Source organism: Tiliqua scincoides, chromosome 3, assembly GCF_035046505.1.
Source record: "Tiliqua scincoides isolate rTilSci1 chromosome 3, rTilSci1.hap2, whole genome shotgun sequence".
NCBI classification, from domain to species: domain Eukaryota; kingdom Metazoa; phylum Chordata; class Lepidosauria; order Squamata; family Scincidae; genus Tiliqua; species Tiliqua scincoides.
Window position 1 is genome coordinate 105,290,089 of NC_089823.1, and position 20,291 is coordinate 105,310,379.

Consider the following 20,291-nt stretch of genomic DNA (forward strand, 5'->3'; position numbering starts at 1 on the left):
CTCAATATTTTATATATATATAAAATTTATATAATAAATTTATAAAATTTATTATAATTTTATTATATTTTATAATATTCTTCAAGCTGATATCAAGTCAGGCATAGGCTGAGATGTTGCTTCTTAGCTTTATTATTGGCTGTGGTTGTGTGGCCAGTTGCTCTCAATAGAACTGGTTTAAATTGTTAGTACTTTACCATGTTTTATGGTCTTTACCTACCACCTCAAACCTTAAAGAACAGAGATTCAAAGAATAATAAATCAATCAGTGAGTAACCACCCAATCCTATCCCCCATCATTGATGATGATGAAGCTGCACTGATGTAGCACACACTGTATATATTATTATTAAAAATATTTATATACTGCTTTTCAACATAAGTTCACAAAGCGGTTTACAGAGAAAAATTAAATAAAAAAGAGTGGGGGGGGGAACAGAAGACCATCCAGAGGTAAGTAAAAAAGCTTTAAAACTTACCTCTAGGTAGATTTGGAAGCTTATGGACCATCCCCATGTCTCCCATCCCCCACTGCCAATTTATCAAGATCTGCAGAATCTTTGGAAGCCACTGGCATGAGTACAACACCTCTGGCCATTTGTCACAGCAGCCCAGAAGCATGTGATGGTGTCCCAGCTTTTGTACCACCACAAAGGGCCTTGTGTTGCTGGAACATGAGTTCCAGCAGCAAAGGCTGATAGTGTTGGGTTCTTAATTGATTGAAAATTGACTGGAGTCAGGAAAGTAGCTTTTTACACAGCTGCGGATTTACCACCCAGCCCCGCTTCCAGGGCAAAGATCCGCAAAGCCTCCCCCTGCAAGATACCCCCCCATGTGAAGCAGCACCCCCTGTGCAAAGCCTTGGAGCACAATGAAGCCTTACATGGCCACAGGGCTAACTGGGGAAGCCTTCTGAGGCTTCTGACGGGAAACTGCTTTCAGTTTTCTGGAAGCACAGTTTAGCAACCTGAGCAGCAACTGTTACCCTGCACATGCCTGATCTTGTCTGATCTTGGAAGCTAAGCAGGGTCAGGCCTGGTTAGTACTTGGATGGGAGACCACTTGGGAATACCAGGTGCTGTAGGCTTATACCATAGTCTTTCGAGACTGAAAGTTGCCAACCAGTTTAAAGCCTAGGGAAAGCCTCGGGAAGCTGCCCTGACGCAGTCTATGGTTGCACAAGGCTCTATGAGCCTCAGGTGAGTAGGGGTGCAGATTTGCATGTGGGGGGCAGCGACATCCCATGGGGGCACCATTGCGGACCTTTGCCCCGGGGCACTGGGCTGGGGAGGTCCACCACTGCCTAGGAAAGGGAACAAATATTGCCTTACCCAGAGGAGATTTCTGCAACTGTCCCCCGCAGGATACAGTGGTAGCCATTTAAACATTGCTGCTTTGGCGGCGGCAGGTGGAGAATAGGATTGGGCTATTACTTTTCTACAGACATGGCAACAAGCCTTTTCTATCCTCAAGCAATTAAAAACCACATACCTATTGCAAATATCAGATCCTGAGACCATAACTGTCTTCTTACATGCCATTCTCTTTCACATCTTTACTTTTGTATCTGTACAAGAAAGGAAATGTAACAACTGGCATATCTGATGATCTTAATCGCTTGCTATTTACAGTAGTGATTACCTTTTGAATTTGTGAAGCTATAATTCAAGTGATAAACATGGCCAGCAAGAAGTCTCAGTAGGAGCTTCATTTCTGATGTTAGCCTCTTGGAATGAAATTGATTATTGGCAAAAATGAAAGTCCTCCGATGCGGTAATTGACTAGGTGTGATTTTGACCCATTCTCCCCAGAGAAGTGCATTGACTTGCTTTTAATCTCCAGTAGTAGTTTGAAATAGTTTGAACGTAGCTGTTTGAACTCGGTGGCTATTTGGCACAAGACAAGTGATGGGTTGCATTCTGTCAGGGGGGTTTGTACAAATGATTGGTTCCTGCTTAGTACCTCTTAAGAGATTTTTGGAGAAAGGGAGGTAAGTAACGTGAAAGGCTCAACTATTAAGCTTTTACAATATTGCTTTTCTAAAGATAAAACCTGAGCCAGACAAGAATCACCCCACTCACCCACTATGAAACAGAAGCTGATGACTTTACTGATGGCTGCTCCTATATCTGCTCTAGCAGCTCTTGCAGCAAGGATGATAGCTGCAATCTCTTCCCCTCCCCTCCCTCCTACTATCACTATCTTTTTCCATGTCTCAGACTGGCAGCAAAATCAGGGAAGTTATCACACTTCCATGGGCCATCATGCTTGGACGGCAAGTTAGGTTTAACTTGAAGGGTCACAGATTGCATAGGCCTAAATTAAACAGTATGAATGCATCCAACCAACCTAATAGGCACTAACTCTGTCTAACACGCACACACGCACACACACACACAGAGAGAGAGAGAGAGAGAGAGAGAGAGAGAGAGAGAGAGAGAGAGAGAAGAGCTGTTTTTGTATAACTGGATTTTTTAAAGTTTTTTTTTTTAAGTCTTTAAAAAAGGAGGAAGGATGGTGTCTCCACCTCTTCTCCACTCCACTTCCTCTCCCTTTCAGGAATTCTGGGACATGTAGCTGTCAGGTGTCCGTGGGAAAGTTATTTCCCCAGAATTGAGCTGCTAGGGACAGAGGGAAAGAAAGGAGTAGGGAGCTGACACAGTCCCAGCAGCTGCTGTAGAGGTGCAGGTATAGGGAAGGAGAAGTTAGAACATCTGTTCAGTAGTAACCAGATGGGGGAGGTAAAGTAGGAGACTAGATTTGTGGACTCTCTTCTGAGCAAATTTTTTCATCCCGTTTTCATAATTCTGACCCCAGACAAAATTGAGCCTGAGGGAGCTCACCCATTTCTAACAAATATACCGTTGGCATTGACAGAGCAAGTGATAGTACAATAATTCTCTTTCCTCCTCCTCCTCCTCCTCCTTTTCCTACACATCAGGGCCTGTCACACAACCCATGCCTATTCAGAAGTTGTCCCAGTGATTGCCACCCTGGAATATTCCAGGATGGCAGTCATGGGTAAAAACTCTCCTCCGGTTCAGCTTTTGTCTCTGGAGACAAACACTGTGTGCGTAGTAGGACCAGCTTGTATGTGCTTCATCAAGTATGGGGCTAAGGGCGCAATCCTAACCAACTTTTCAGTGCTGGCGTAGCTGTGCCAGTGGGGCATGTGCTGCATCCTGCAGTTGGGGGGCAGTCACGGAGTACCTCAGAGTACTGCCATGTTTGCTCCCTTACCTCAAAGTTGCATTGCCCTTATGTCAGTGTTGGAAAGTTGGTTAGGATTGATCCCTAACTTGCGCAGTTCCATAGGCCCCTCACAGATTTGCCCTCCATGAAGAATGCACATAGTAGAGAGTTTCAGGATACACCACACCGTTTAGTGCTCAGTGCTGAGGTGGATTTGGGCTGGTGCTAGTACCGGCCCAGGGGGTGTTGCAAACGAGCCATAAGAGAGCTTGAAATATCTTTATTTTATCAAAAGTGATAGCCAAAAAACCAAAGGGGATGGGGCAATGGTACATTATTATGTTCACCACCTGGGGTGTTGCCCTGCCCACTGCATGGTCGGAGGTCCATCATAGGGTTGATGCACTGGCCTTCTGCACTGGGTGATACAAACCCTAATGACACCACTGCTCTTAGACTGCCCCCTCCCACAGGATACAATGTGAGCCGTTTTGGTGCACCTGCATCAGCAGGAGGTGAGAAAACATAGGATTGGGCTGTTATTTATGTTAAACTTCTGGATATCCATTGGAGGAGTATTTAACCTCATTCCAGACTATTAAGAAGGAAGCCCAAACTCATTAGAAATAACTGAAACAGACTCCGTTGAAATCATATGTCTGAAGGACCTAGTTAATCCACTTGATAGCTTGAGATAGATGGAATGAAGAGACTTAAATAAAATCTCTGCTTGTCCTTGGGGTTTGACTCTCAACTGCTGACCACAGCAAACATGTTCATGTGCCTGGTTCAGTCTTATTGGTTGGAGATTTTAATTCCCTCACTGACTAGACAAGCATTTTCTTTGTGTTCCATCCACTCTTTTATTGGGCTTTATATTTCCCATAATAGAAGCCACTACTGTTTCATTTGTTGCCAAGTTACGTGCAAGCGTCCCAAGATATATTTTCTGTCCCATGGCAACATTTCAGTACTGTATAGGATTGGATGTAACATTATTAGCTTGTTTCTAGTTTGTATCTAGACCCCAAACAAGCAAACAAACAAAAACCAGAATAAATTTTTATTTTTTATCCCATTTCCAAAAGAGTGAAATCTGGAATGGACAAATATTTGCTGCAGTGGTTTTCAAGCTACGTTCCAGGCTTCCCTTGCAATCTCATCCCTGGTTCTTCAATGAAAGACAGCGTATCCCCTAAAACACAGCTTGCTGACATGCTACTCTTCTGTCCTAGCTGTAGGACAGCAATGGGGGTATTCTGAGTTCAAGAGAGACAACAATGAGGCCCACAAAGCCAGTGTCCTATATGAACTGAGCATTTCCCTGCAGGGTTTCCTCATTGGCCATGTCGCCACCTTCAGGGTTTATCTGCAGAAAGCAATACTGTATGCGGGTAGACTCCTCTATGACATGCATCTGTTGGCATTCCAGAATTCCACATCACCTGGTAGAACTCTTCCTGCATTTGGCATTGCCCTCTGCATGGAGTGCCTGGGGTGTGGCCAGTGAGTTTATCGGTATGCACAGAAAGTCAACATGCTCCCATTTTCTCTCTCATGCATTTGCAGTGCTTTGTGGGTAATAACAATGACTAAGTGCCCAATCATATCTTTTCTACCACCTGTTAGTGCAGCAGTGCCAAAATGGTGACTGCTGCAGCCTATGGGTGGCAGTTGTAGAAGTCTCATCTAGGTGAGGGAGCAATCATTCCCTTACTGGGGGAGGTAAATCTCTGCAGTGCAAAGGGGTCGCTGGACCTGCAGCAGCTATTTTGCTAGAACAGGTCTGTGTTGATCCACACTGCAGGATCAGGCCTGGGAAGGGGGTTAGGACACCAGTGGCAGCAGCAACACCAATGCTGCCCCCTCCCAGGACCTGATCCGCCCCTCCCCACCCTCTCCTGCCCCATTTTGCCCCCTTACCACCCCATTCCACCCCCCAACACTCCTCCCGCTTCTCCCTGTGACTAAGGGCCCAATCCTATCCAACTTTCCAGCAGCAATTCAGCTGCAGTGCAACCTGGAAGTAAGGGAACAAATGTTCCCTTACTTTGAGGAGGCCTCCATATCTTCCCTCCCACCACAGGATGCAGCACGCACGCCATTGGCACAGCTACACCAGGGCTGGAGAGTTTGATAGGATTTGGCCCTTACCTAGTCATCCAATGGTGGGAGATGTGTCCCTCCCTCACTGGAGGGAAGGCTCAGGGCTTCCCAGTGATGCTGCCAGCAGCACACTGAGTTGTGTGCTGTCAGAGTGCCTTTTGTGTATTATGACAGTCAGAGCCATCACAAAGGAGGAACTGACATTGCATGAACCACCATGGTAAATATAAGATTGGGCTATGAAGAAGGCTACACACAGGTCCTGTAGCAGTTTGAAAACCACTAATTTCTTGGAAATCTTGAGTTAAAATCCTGGTTCACTATGAGGTTCCAAGGCAGATTGCATCCGGTTTCCCACTCTGAAAGTTTTGTGAAAATATTTTCTTTCTTTAGTTACTTCCCAATGTTTTCTTTGAGTTCTAGAAATCCTCTACACAGTGTGTAGATTTTCAGCATTAGTTATTAACAGATTAACAGCTTGAATTGTTGGATCATTTTGAGGGTTTCTGGAGCAAAATTTAAGATTGATTTCCATCTCCACAAACCATAACTTTAATAAGTAAGATTAATGATGGTTTCTTCCAAGCTCAATATATATATATTTTAAAAGTTGTAAATTAAGGCTGCTTCACCAAATGATTTAACTCTGAAATTATGCTGATTAAATCCCTCGAGTATGTGGGACTCCTGGACTAGAATTGTAATTTAGGTGTGAATTGTTTGAAAGAGATTGAAATAGGTGGAGGCACTCAAAGGGTCTAATTCAAAAAACACTGTGGTTGTGACATCAGCACTTCAGTTGACGTGGATAGTAAAAAACATGCTGGAGGAATAAAAGCCAGAATGAACAGAATATATCAGGCATACTAGTGTGAGTACCAGCAAGGTCCAGCCACCAGCAGCCCAAAAGATAGCAAGTACAGGAGTGGGTCACTTTACAATGGAGACATGTTCTCCGATCCCCACTGTTATGCAGTTATATCGTTAAGTGAACATTCAGCCCACTCTAGTGCCAACGAAGGCAAACAGACACTCCCTGCTAGACACTAGCTGGCTGCAAAGGCTACTGGAGATAGATTGCCTCTTCTTTGCATTAAGAGTCTCTCTGTTGTGTAAATAGACACTCTGCTGCAGGCTATGGGAGACCTGAGTGCCTCATTAAGAGCCTCTTTGTTGTGCTTTGACCACCATCATATATGCAGTTCATCATTAAGCAGAAGGTTGTTAAGTGATGCATGCCTGTATCTAGAGCAGAAGGGGCAACAGGGAGCTGCAAACATTCAGAATGCACAGGTGGGTAACTTCTGGCCCAAGCCCCTCTCTTGCTGGTGTAACTAGCATTGCACCAGCGAAGGCTACTTTATGGCAGTCACAACCTACTCCAAAAAGTGCGGCAGGTCCACTAGAGGAGAAGGCCAGAGTGGCCCCCCATGTGCCAACAGACCCATGGAGACCTGCTAAAGACCTGCCAGAGCAGGTAAGCTCACTTAGGAGGTTGGAGGAAGGTAGGAAGGGGGTTGAATAGGGTAGAGGTGGCCAGAACAAGGTGGGGACATGGGCAGACTTGGGGGCAGATTGGGCCCGGGAGTGGGTGGATTTGATGGCAGCAGTGCATGTCGAATCCTAATCCACTGATCTAGAAAGATTCTGATCTGTGAGATTTGCAAGTCTTGCCTGCTATTACCACCAATGCCCTGTCGTATGGTCATGGTGCATACATTCTAGAGATAGTCTCCATGGAACAGGGGGATGCGAAAATAGGGAACTGGGAATCATGAAACAGAATAAATTCCCAGAGAGGTATGAATGCAACTATCAAGGGCGAAAAGGAAATAGTGTGCCAGACAGCACAGAAGGAATCAGTGTTGCTTGGGGATGGAAGCATGTGTGTCAGGATATATGAGCATGAGAATGCTAAGGAAGGAGATGCTGCACACATGCATAGTGTGGCCCAGGGGGACACGGGGTTTCTATGAAAGGCAAGGCTTGTGGGGCAGAAGGTAGGGATAGAGGACAAAGTATACCTTTTCTTTTTCTGTTGAAATGGGATTCAGAGGGGATCAAAAGGCAGAGAAGGGAAGCGTTGCATTAGAAACTTCAAGGCTTGGGGAGCCAAGTTCCCAGGGAAGGCTGAGCAGCCAAGTCAGTAACTAACTCCATAACTGCTGTGGTCTCTGAACAGGGTTGGTCTGGCAACTGGAGATCACCTGAGCTGACAAAGCAGTCATTGTAGGAGATCCTTGACTGGGAAAACAATTAGCCCAAAGCGATTAGCCCAAAGTAAATAAAGGCAAAAAATAAGAGTGGGAGTGGGAAGGCCCCTCCATGGTTTCCCTTCCCCTTTGTTGTTTGTCCTTTTCTTTCTTTCTCCATGTCTCCTCTGCATACATCTTTAGCCAAGATGTTTCTCTATCCACACATGTGTCTATCTGTACACTAAACTAGTGTTGTTCATAACCTGTTTGCTAAGTCTGCAATACGCATCCCAAGCAAGGCAAATCGGAAAAACACAAGATCCGAGGACAAGAGTCAAGTTGCTCCAGAGCCCATTTGAAACAAGATCCAAAATGGATTCTTCTTCTGTCAAGGGAAGGGTCCAGTTACTGTCTGATGAGCTGTAAGAACATGTAAGAAGCTTTTTTTCCCAGGGCATGTTCAGAAATGCAACACCCTCCTCTATGGCCTGAAATACTATCGTCTAGAAACCATCGTCCCAGTCTCTGTGATATGTGGCTCAGATCTCACTACCCAATCCATAGTGACAATCACTTCTTAAAGAACATCATTCCACATAGAGATTCTGAAGAAACACTAAGCGGCATGGTGACACATCTTTTCCGATCAGAAAGCAGAAACTCGCATTCTTTAGCTAAGACCACAGTTAATTAAGCATTAATATCTTCATTCGCTGTATGTTTAAGTTAATTGCAGCACTAGTTGCTGAGTCATTTATCGTTTATGGAATAAAAAGACAACTGTTTAATCACAGTTCCATCAAACAAGCAATTCATCAACTGAATCAGCCTAACACACCTACATGGTACTGGTGCAGTCACGGAACCCAAAATTTGAAATTCATAGCGAGATAACAATGCCTAGAATGCTATCTGGAAGCCAAATGTTAATAGCCACCTACAGTTTTGACAAAGTGATTGCATTTTATAGCTAAACCGAAAAGTTCTCTTTTTAAAAAAATAAACAATTAACATGCTTGTTTCCTTTTTTTTGTAAGGTCAACCAACCGGATCGTTTTTATTCTTGCTTGAGTTGTCCTTTCACATTCTGTCTAGGAACAAAGCATCCATCTGCTTTGGCAGAGGAGGAGTTGATTTTTGTTGTTTTCCCAATAGAGATTAATGGGGATTAATATTAAGGGTATATAGTTTAATAGTTTCTGCTCACATTGAGCACTTTAGAAGATTAGAAGGGCTGCTAAAGTATTACCACCATGTTTTATGTCAAGATGCAAATGTATCCATCAAAACTTGAAAAGACTGTGGACCTAGGGTCCATAGGACATGTAGAGTGTAGCATATAAGCCTTTATACTGCTTTATTGCTTTATACTGATTTATTGTGTAAATCACAAAAGAAAATGTTATTCCTTAGAACAGTATGGAGCTTCTAATTTTATTTATTTACTGCATTTTTATCCCACCTTACCTCTCTTAAGGGGACCCTTCTAATGACATCCTACACTATCCATCGTACACTAATGGTTCAATCCTATGCGGCCATACTGCCACTGGAACTAGCATCCAGGCAGGAGGTCTGGTCTAGAGGGTAGAGCCTCCGTCTGCCTGAAGATAACATCCGCAGGTCGCAAGTTCAAGGCCACCGGCGACCTTGAAGCAGCTGGCCGAGCTATTCCATCTGCTCTGAGCGTGGGAGGATGGAGGGCAGAATGTGCGACCAGATCAAGAAAGAAACATCTGAATTGTTGTTGCTCTCGAAAGATAGAGCCTTCTTTCAATTGTAAAAATCCCTACAGGGATTTCAATTAGCCTGCCTATGTAAACCGCCTTGAATAAAGTCTGAGGAGAAATCTGAGGACCAAGAAAGGCGGTATAGAAATACCTGTATTATTATTATTATTATTATTATCCCAGCAGCGGTATGCACTATACAATGTAGCAAAAGGTACTCTGGAAGCATGCAATGTTGTGGCAAAGAGGAGCCCCGCTGGTGCCAGTAAGGCCCTAACCAACTTTCCAGTAATGTGTCAATGAGTGTATGCTGCAGTCATGGCGGCCTGTATGCTGCAGTCATTGGGGGGCAGTCATGGAGGCCTCCTTAAGGAAATAATGTCTATTTCCTTACCTCAGAACTGCATTACCCTTACCTCGCTGCTGGAAAGTTGGTTAGGATTGCGCCCTAAGTTGGTGGGGTGGGTGGAGAAGGGCAGGGGGATGGGAGGATCATAGCAAAACAGGGGGCAGACCAGGGGGCATGTTAGAGGTGGGAGGGGATGGCTCACAGCATGGGCAACTTGCATTAGATGCTATCCCCTCTGGAACCAGATGATATGCCCCTTTTGTCTCCTTGGACTTATGCCAGCTAAAGAGCTGGTGCAGGTCTGAGGAGACCCATTGGTGGTTGAGGGCCCTTTCCCCTCCCAAGCATCCTGACTGCTCCCTCCCATCATAGGTGCAGCCAGGGAAAGGATAGGATTGGGCTGTTAGAACCTGCGGAAAACAAATGCAAATGGCGCCCCCATAAGGAAAAAGTTGTAATAATAAAATAAGGATCCCATTCTACTGGGAACTTGCACTGCTGGAACTGGTATTCTGGAAGTGCAAGGCCCTTTACAGTGGCATGAAAGCTGACAGCTGTAATGTGCTGCTGGGCTGCTGCCACAAACAGCAAGAGGTTCAGTAGATTCATCACTAAAATGTGGTGATACACAAGCCTGTTCCTTTCTTCCTATTGCTCATGCTGTACATGGCTGGTACATGGTTGAACATCCCAGTGTTCAACTGGGAACTGGAAGTGCAAAACTGCTCTGGGGATGGGAAGAAGAAGAGGATACATGATGGTCTCCAGGTGATCCATTCTCTCCACTGCTGATTTCTAGAGATTTGCACAAGAAAGGAAGAAACTGTTCTAATCAAAAGTTGTTTGCAGTTTGCCCACTGCTGTGTCAGTGTTACAATTGTCTTCAACATATGACTCCTAATGCAGACCTTGCTATAGACCAGGGATTTCCAAACTTTTTGGCACCAGGGCTGCATCATATATCTGAAACAGTGTCAAGGGCCAGAAAATAAATAAATAAATAAATAAATAAATCATACATACATACATACATACATACATACATACATACATACATACATAAAGGGCGCAATCCTAACTGCGCCCTATGGCGGCCCAAGTCCCTTGGGCTGGCCTGGGAAGGTCGCAAATGTGCTGTAAAGCATGTTTGCGCCTCCTTGAGGGGAAGCTGGGCTGGCGCTCTGAGAAGCACTGGCCTGTGGAGGCTGACATAAGCCTCCATGCTGGCTTCCCCCCAGCTCCTTGCTTTGGCTCAGATGAGCCGATGCAAGGACGAAAGATAGGCATGGAGGAGGCGGGGAGGAGGAGTGAGGGAGGTGTTCCTGGGTGGGGGGAGGGCAGGCAGTAGGTGGCCCTGTGTTGGGGGGCAGAGAGAGGGAGGTGGGGCTTGAATCCAGTGATTATGCCGAATCCCAACCCCTGTTCCTGGAGAGAACGGAGCGGCTTCAAGTTGCTCTGCAATCCTTGCACTTGTGCCACCTCCAGAGGTGGCGCAAGTTCAAGGAGACTCATTGGGGCCAGCAGCCCTTACCCAGGGGTAAGGGGAAATTTTTCCCTTGCCTCTGGCTAAGCCACTTCTGGACACAATCGTGTGCTGGATATAGCACAAATCTCCTGGCTTGCCTGTTCCAGCGCAGGATAGGATTGCGCTCACATGCCTACATACATGGAGAACTGATGTGCTGAGAATTTGATTGAATACAGTAAGTGAATGGGGGTGGAAGGAGGAGAGCAGAGGGCAAAATTGACTTGCACAGGACGAGGGGGAATGGATTTTGAAAAAGCATCAAGCAACCTACAACACAAATCACACACTTTTTTTTGTCTCAGTTCCTGCTCCATATAAGTTTAACATAGACATTAACTTCGATTTATATTTATATTCCATGTCTCCCAGCATCTGTATCTATTTCAGCCTCTAGAGGTGCTGAATGTGAATGGGATAATTTATTTCCATTACGTTCAGCACCTTAAAGGTGCTGAATGAGAATATACCCATGCTGGGAGACCTGGAAGTGTGTCTTTGGAGCTATTTTTAGCTCAGGAGGCTGGATAAAATCTTCCAGAGGGCTGGATGTGGCCCATGGGCTGGGGTTTGGAGACCCCTGCTATAGACCTCTGGTGCAGGAGAAAGAACCAAGAGCTACAGAGTTGGAAGGCTATAAAATAGTTGGGATCTATATGCATATACATGCAACCTACAGGACAACACATATGCTGGCATGCATTTTTTTCTGGTCTCATGATTGTTTCTACCAGAGACTATAGGTTGGAGCTTGGTGCAACAAACAGGTAGATCCCTGTCTGACTCCTTTGCAAATGGCTGGTTCAGAAATGTCCCAAGTGCACACAGTTAATATGAAAACATAACCCCAAAAGAAGTGAAATTCTTTCAATGTCGTTTGCAGTACATGGCTCACATAATAAGGCATTGTCAAAGCTAGTGTCACATAGTATTGGCAACCTTCAGTCTCGAAAGACTATGGTATCGCGCTCTGAAAGGTGGTTCTGGAACAGCGTCTAGTGTGGCTGAAAAGGCCAATCCGGGAGTGACAATCCCTTCCACACCGGGAGCAAGTGCAGTCTGTCCCTGGTCTGTCTCCCTGGCTATGGGCCTTCCTTCTTTGCCTCTTAGCCTCAGACTGTTGGCAAAGTGTCTCTTCAAACTGGGAAAGGCCATGCTGCACAGCCTGCCTCCAAGCGGGCCGCTCAGAGGCCAGGGTTTCCCACTTGTTGAGGTCCATCCCTAAGGCCTTCAGATCCCTCTTGCAGATGTCCTTGTATCGCAGCTGTGGTCTACCTGTAGAGCGCTTTCCTTGCATGAGTTCTCCATAGAGGAGATCCTTTGGGATCCGGCCATCATCCATTCTCACAACATGACCAAGCCAACGCAGACGTCTCTGTTTCAGCAGTGAATACATGCTAGGGATTCCAGCACGTTCCAGGACTGTGTTGTTTGGAACTTTGTCCTGCCAGGTGATGTTGAGGATGCGTCGGAGGCAGCGCATGTGGAAAGCGCTCAGTTTCCTCTCCTGTTGTGAGCGAAGAGTCCATGACTCGCTGCAGTACAGAAGTGTACTCAGGACGCAAGCTCTGTAGACCTGGATCTTGGTATGTTCCGTCAGCTTCTTGTTGGACCAGACTCTCTTTGTGAGTCTGGAAAACGTGGTAGCTGCTTTACCAATGCGCTTGTTTAGCTCGGTATCGAGAGAATGTGTGTCGGAGATCGTTGAGCCAAGGTACACAAAGTCATGGACAACCTCCAGTTCATGCTCAGAGATTGTAATGCAGGGAGGTGAGTCCACATCCTGAACCATGACCTGTGTTTTCTTTAGGCTGATTGTCAGTCCAAAATCTTGGCAGGCCTTGCTAAAACGATCCATGAGCTGCTGGAGATCTTTGACAGAGTGGGTAGTGACAGCTGCATCGTCGGCAAAGAGGAAGTCACGCAGACATTTCAGCTGGACTTTGGATTTTGCTCTCAGTCTGGAGAGGTTGAAGAGCTTTCCGTCTGATCTGGTCCGGAGATAGATGCCTTCTGTTGCAGTTCCAAAGGCCTGCTTCAGCAGGACAGCGAAGAAAATCCCAAACAAGGTTGGTACAAGAACACAGCCCTGCTTCACTCCGCTTCGGATGTCAAAAGGGTCTGATGTGGAGCCATCGAAGACAACAGTGCCCTTCATGTCCTTGTGGAAAGATCTGATGATGCTGAGGAGCCTGGGTGGACATCCAATCTTGGGGAGAATCTTGAAGAGGCCGTCTCTGCTGACCAGGTCGAAAGCCTTTGTGAGATCTATGAAGGCTATAAAGAGTGGCTGTCGTTGTTCCCTGCATTTCTCCTGCAGTTGTCTAAGGGAGAATACCATATCAGTGGTGGACCTGTTGGCTCGGAATCCACACTGCGATTCTGGATAGACGCTCTCTGCAAGTACCTGGAGCCTCTTTAGTACAACTCGGGCAAACAGCTTTCCTACAACGCTAAGGAGAGAGATGCCGCGGTAGTTGTTGCAGTCACCCCTGTCACCTTTGTTCTTGTACAGCGTGATGATGTTTGCATCCCTCATGTCTTGAGGTACTCCACCTTCTCTCCAGCAGAGACAGAGGATTTCATGCAGCTCAGTGACGATGATCTCTTTGCAGCATTTTAGGACTTCAGCAGGGATGCTGTCTTTTCCAGGTGCCTTGCCAAAGGCAAGGGAGTCCAGGGCCACGTGAAGTTCTTCTAGGATTGGTTCACTGTCAAGCTCTTCCAGCACAGGCAGGCACTCAATGTTGTTCAGTGCTTCTTCGGTGACTACATTTTCTCTGGAATATAGCTCAGAGTAGTGCTGCACCCAGCGTTCCATCTGCTGCGCCCGATCCTGGATGACCTCGCCTATGGCAGACTTCAGAGGGGCAATTTTCTTCTGTGTTGGACCTAGGGCCTGCTTGATACCATCATACATCCCCTTGATGTTGCCCGTGTCAGCTGCTATCTGTATCTCGGAACAGAGCTGGAGCCAGTAGTCGTTAGCACATCTCCTGGCAGTCTGTTGGACTTTGCTGCGAGCAGTTCGGAGGACCTGCAGGTTGCGCTCACTGGGACAGGCCTTGTATGCTGCTTGAGCTCTCCTCTTATATATAGTGTCACATATATGTTTTGTATTTACGGCTACATCCCAGGCGGTATCACACTAACATAAAGCGCACTTCCTGTGGCAACTGAATGCACTTGATGGAATGTTGAGAGCTTATCAGTTGACAGAAAGCACTTATTCTTTAAAGGATTAGGCTTTATAGTTGTCTGTTTTGATGGCAACTTGGAAATACAGGTGGGGAAATGGGAAATTTTGACTCTTTTGCTTTTTGTGCTTTTGAAAGAACAGAATCATATTTAGGATTTCTGTCTTCCTGTCATCCACTCCTTGCCTTTTCTTTCCTTCTTAAAAAAAAAAAAAAAATCAACATTGCTTCCTGGAGCCTGGCACAAGGACAAGTGATATATCCAAGCAGAGGTGACAAGGAATTTTCAGGTTGTTTTATATCACAGATATCAAAACTCTTGGGGCATATCAAAACTGTACTTGCCAACCAGATAGAAATCTGAAACATGTTACACACAGAATCCAAGGCACCCTAATGGAATATTTTATGAGTAGTGTGCAAAACATCCTATTACTGGATATCAACTGATAGTTTTTGCACATTGTCCAAAAGGGTTATAGCATATTTGGAACATTTATCTGCAAAAGGGGCATTTTTGCAAAAGCAGGACCCCCCCCCCCCGTGTATTTGTTTACTGCATGGTTTGAGCCAATCTTAACAACAGTGAAACATTTTTAAAAATGCAGAAATGTGTTTCTGCCCAGCCCACAGGTGTACACATTTGGTCCCTATTGCGTATATGCAATGTTGGGCAAAAATGGCTTAAACAAGAGCTCCTATCAGATGGGGGAGAACGTCCTTAATTGTGTCAATTTACAATTAAAGCACTGTCCAGCTTGCTATTGCTCATCTAGTTCCCCATTCAAAATTCAGGCTGACTTTTTGGTGCATAGACATTGGTAGAAATTGCTCACTGAAAGTCAAGTGTGCCGAGGAACCAGTGACTGTAGAATAACAAACTGAAAGGGTAGGAAGGGCCAGCCTCCTTATGTTTTGTTATGGTGCAGATACAATCTCTAACAATAGTCCTCAAGCCAGATGGACTTAAGCCTCAAGCCATACTGTTGACTATACGGTAGCGCCCCCCCCCCATCCATGAAAGATATGTTCCTACCATTATGATAGATACCCAAAACCATGGACAGCAAACCCAAAACTTACTGTGGCACCACAAAGCATTCTGGGGAGCAACCAGGTTGGTGGGCAAATGCTAACAGGATGATGTTTGGAGGGCAAATGCTAACAAGAAACGGATTGGAGGGCTGCAAATGCTACTCCCTCCATCAGCAGCGATAGAAGTGGATGGTGAGAAGCAGGCAGCAGGAAGACAGTGGCAGGAGGGCTGCAAACAAAGATAGATGAGTCATGAGCACTACGGGGGAGGGATGTGTGAACTACAGATAACAAACTGTGGAAACCGAAACCACAGATACAGGAGGGCTACTCTATTTTGTAAATATTTGGTGCTATTAAGGTAGCAATTCTATATACACCTTCCTGTGAGTCAGCCTCACTGAAGTCAGTGGAACTTACTTTTGAGTAGACAGCCATAGGACTGGCCTTAAGTCAAGCTTCACAGAGATTGACACTGTAGTGCACATGTTGAGCTGCTAAGCTGCAAGAGCTTTCCCTATTCAAAGGGATTCATAGAAGGAGAATGAACCTCTTCCCTTGAAGTGAATGGAGGAATCTGGTTTGTGCAGCAGTCCAGTGTAAACTAGTGTAGTCCAGTGTAGCCCAGTCCCACTCAAGAAAGTGTTGAGCTCTGAATTGTGGCCACTGGCTACTCATTTCTGTGTCAGTACACATTCATTGCAGGACCTTGCTGTGATATTCAACTAAGGAAACTCCCTCCCGCCCTCCCTCTCACTGTTTATATATTCTGTTTATCAAGTAACATATTTCAGAGTACTTCATTCTTCCCTGATATACATAAGCAACTATGTTTTCCCCACCTGCAGGAATATTATATGTTTAGATTTCTATGTAGTTGCACTAACTTGAAGGCCTCTGTGTAAAAGCTTTGAGAAATCATAAATCTTACCTCTGTCACTTCCTGGCTTTTTCTACAGAAAGGTCAGCCATCCCCTGGAAGCTATTTTCTTTAAAAAAAGAAAAAGAAAAAGAAAAAAGAAACAGGTCAGGGCCACAAAGATTCCAAGAACAGCAGCTTTTGGTGATATATCCTCCTTCAATTCCACTTCTATCATTTTTTATTGGTCCTTTCCACTTAATTCAGGAAGAATGCTGGCTGGTGCTGATTCTAGCCACCCCTATCAAGAGGACTCAGCACAATCAAAGCCAGGTAAATTGATACTAGAAAGAAATTGTTTTGTCATTGCATAGAAATTCCCATCACAGAGTAGCAGAAGTTTCAACAGCGGACTCCAATTCAACGGAACGCAAGTGAGGCATAAGAACATAAGAACATAAGAACAGCCCCACTGGATCAGGCCATAGGCCCATCTAGTCCAGCTTCCTGTATCTCACAGCGGCCCACCAAATGCCCCAGGGAGCACACCAGATAACAAGAGACCTCATCCTGGTGCTCTCCCCTACATCTGGCATTCTGACTTAACCCTTTCCTAAAATCAGGAGGTTGCGCATACACATCATGGCTTGTACCCCATAATGGATTTTTCCTCCAGAAACTCGTCCAATCCCCTTTTAAAGGCGTCTAGGCTAGACGCCAGCACCACATCCTGTGGCAAGGAGTTCCACAGACCGACCACGCGCTGAGTAAAGAAATATTTTCTTTTGTCTGTCCTAACCCGCCCAACACTCAATTTTAGTGGATGTCCCCTGGTTCTGGTATTATGTGAGAGTGTAAAGAGCATCTCCCTATCCACTCTGTCCATCCCCTGCATAATTTTGTATGTCTCAATCATGTCCCCCCTCAAGCGTCTCTTTTCTAGGCTGAAGAGGCCCAAACGCCGTAGCCTTTCCTCATAAGGAAGGTGCCCCAGCCCCGTAATCATCTTGGTTGCTCTCTTTTGCACCTTTTCCATTTCCACTATGTCTTTTTTGAGATGCGGCGACCAGAACTGGACACAATACTCCAGGTGTGGCCTTACCATCGATTTGTACAACGGCATTATAATACTAACCGTTTTGTTCTCAATACCCTTCCTAATGATCCCAAGCATAGAATTGGCCTTCTTCACTGCCGCCGCACATTGGGTCGACACTTTCATCGACCTGTCCACCACCACCCCAAGATCTCTCTCCTGATCTGTCACAGACAGCTCAGAACCCATCAGCCTATATCTAAAGTTTTGATTTTTTGCCCCAATGTGCATGACTTTACACTTACTGACATTGAAGCGCATCTGCCATTTTGCTGCCCATTCTGCCAGTCTGGAGAGATCCTTCTGGAGCTCCTCACAATCACTTCTGGTCTTTACCACTCGGAAAAGTTTGGTGTCGTCTGCAAACTTAGCCACTTCACTGCTCAACCCTGTCTCCAGGTCATTTATGAAGAGGTTGAAAAGCACCGGTCCCAGGACAGATCCTTGGGGCACACCGCTTTTCACCTCTCTCCATTGTGAAAATTGCCCATTGACACCCACTCTCTGCTTCCTGGCCTCCAACCAGTTCTCAATCCACGAGAGGACCTGTCCTCTAATTCCCTGACTGTGGAGTTTTTTCAGTAGCCTTTGGTGAGGGACTGTGTCAAACGCCTTCTGAAAGTCCAGATATATAATGTCCACGGGTTCTCCCGCATCCACATGCCTGTTGACCTTTTCAAAGAATTCTATAAGGTTCGTGAGGCAAGACTTACCCTTACAGAAGCCATGCTGACTCTCCCCCAGCAAGGCCTGTTCGTCTATGTGTTTTGAGATCCTATCTTTGATGAGGCATTCCACCATCTTACCCGGTATGGATGTTAGGCTGACCGGCCTATAGTTTCCCGGGTCCCCCCTCTTTCCCTTTTTAAAAATAGGCGTGACATTTGCTATCCTCCAATCTTCTGGCACCGTGGCCGTTTTGAGGGACAAGTTGCATACCTTAGTCAAGAGATCTGCAACTTCATTCTTCAATTCCTTAATAACCCTTGGGTGTATGCCATCAGGGCCCGGTGACTTATTGATCTTTAATTTATCAATGAGGTCTGAAACATCTTCTCTTTTAACCTCTATCTGACTTAACTCCTCGGTTAGGAGGGGCCGTTCGGGCAGCGGTATCTGCCCGAGGTCTTCTGCCGTGAAGACAGATGCAAAGAACTCATTTAATTTCTCTGCCATCTCTAAGTCTCCTTTTATCTCCCCTTTCCCTCCCTCACCATCCAGAGGGCCAACCGCTTCTCTGGCGGGTTTCCTGCTTCTAACATATTTGAAGAAGCTTTTATTATTCCCCTTAATGTTGCTGGCCATGCGTTCCTCATAGTCTCGCTTGGCCTCCCCTATCACCTTCTTACATTTCTTTTGCCACAGTTTATGTTCCTTTTTATTCTCTTCATTAGGGCAAGACTTCCATTTACGGAAGGAAGCTTCCTTGCCCTTCACAGCCTCTCTAACTTGGCTGGTTAGCCATGCGGGCACCCTCCTGGATTTAGTGGAACCCTTCTTTCTTTGGGGTATACACCTCTGCTGGGCCTCTATTACTGTTGTTTTAAGCAGCCTCCATGCATTCTGGAGAGACTGGACTCTTTTTACCCTCCCTTTCAACCTCCTTCTAACCAGCCTCCTCATTTGAGGGAAGACCGCCCGTCGGAAGTCAAGGGTTTTTGTTAGAGATTTGCCTGGTATTCTTCCCCCAACGTGCACGTCAAAACGGATCGCAGCATGATCACTGTTCCCCAATGGCTCAGTAACGTTTACATCTCTAACCAGGTCCTGCGTACCGCACAAAATTAAATCCAGAGTCACCTGTCCTCTGGTGGGCTCCGTGACTAGCTGATCTAAGCCACAGTCATTCAGCACGTCAAGAAATCCGGTTTCCTTATCGTGACCAGAACACAAATTGACCCAGTCAATATGAGGATAATTGAAGTCCCCCATGATTACAACCCTGTCCTTCCTTGTCACCTCCCTGATCTGTTTCCTCATTTCAAGGTCCCCATCAGATTTCTGGTCTGGAGGACGATAGCACGCCCCCAGTATTACATCGCTGCACAAGCCTGGTAATTTAACCCACAGAGATTCTACGGTGGAGTCGGACCCACCTTCAATCTCTACTTTGCTGGATTCTATCCCTTCCTTAACATAAAGGGCCACCCCACCTCCAACACGCCCCTGCCTGTCCCTCCTGTAGAGTTTATAGCCCGGGATTGTGGTATCCCACTGATTCTCCGCATTCCACCAGGTTTCCGTTATGCCCACTATGTCAATATTTTCCCTTGTCACCAGACATTCCAGTTCTCCCACCTTTGCTCGTAGACTTCGGGCATTCGCATAAAAGCATTTATACACGGAATGCCCCAGGATGGGCTGCTTATTCACTCCTTTGTCCCCGCATCCTCTCATTGTGCCAAACCGTCTATCACATCCCATCACCCTACCCTTCCCAATTTCTTCTCCTACCCTGCCTTTGTCTTGTTGTTCTCTAACCTCCCCATCCTCATCCCATAGGGATGAAGAGTCCCGAACCGGATGCCCCTCGGCTCCTGTCGGCCTTCCCCCAGGGATCAGTTTAAAAGCTGCTCTGCCACCTTTTTAATGTTATGCGCCAGCAGTCTGGTTCCATTCTGGTTCAAATGGAGCCCGTCCCTCTTGTACAGGCCCCGCTTGTCCCAAAACGTTCCCCAGTGCCTAACGAATCTAAACCCCTCCTCCCTACACCACCGTCTCATCCACGCATTGAGACCCCTGATCTCCGCCTGCCTAGCTGGCCCTGCGCGTGGAACAGGTAGCACTTCAGAGAACGCTACCTTTGAGGTCCTGGCTTTCAGCTTCCTGCCTAAAAGCCTAAATTTGGCCTCCAGGACCTCCCAGCTACACTTGCCCACATCGTTGGTGCCGACATGCACCACAGCCACTACCTCTCCCCCAGCACTGTCTACCAGCCTGTCTAGACGAGAAGTGATGTCCGCAACCTTCGCACCAGGCAGGCAAGTCACCATGCGGTCCTCACATC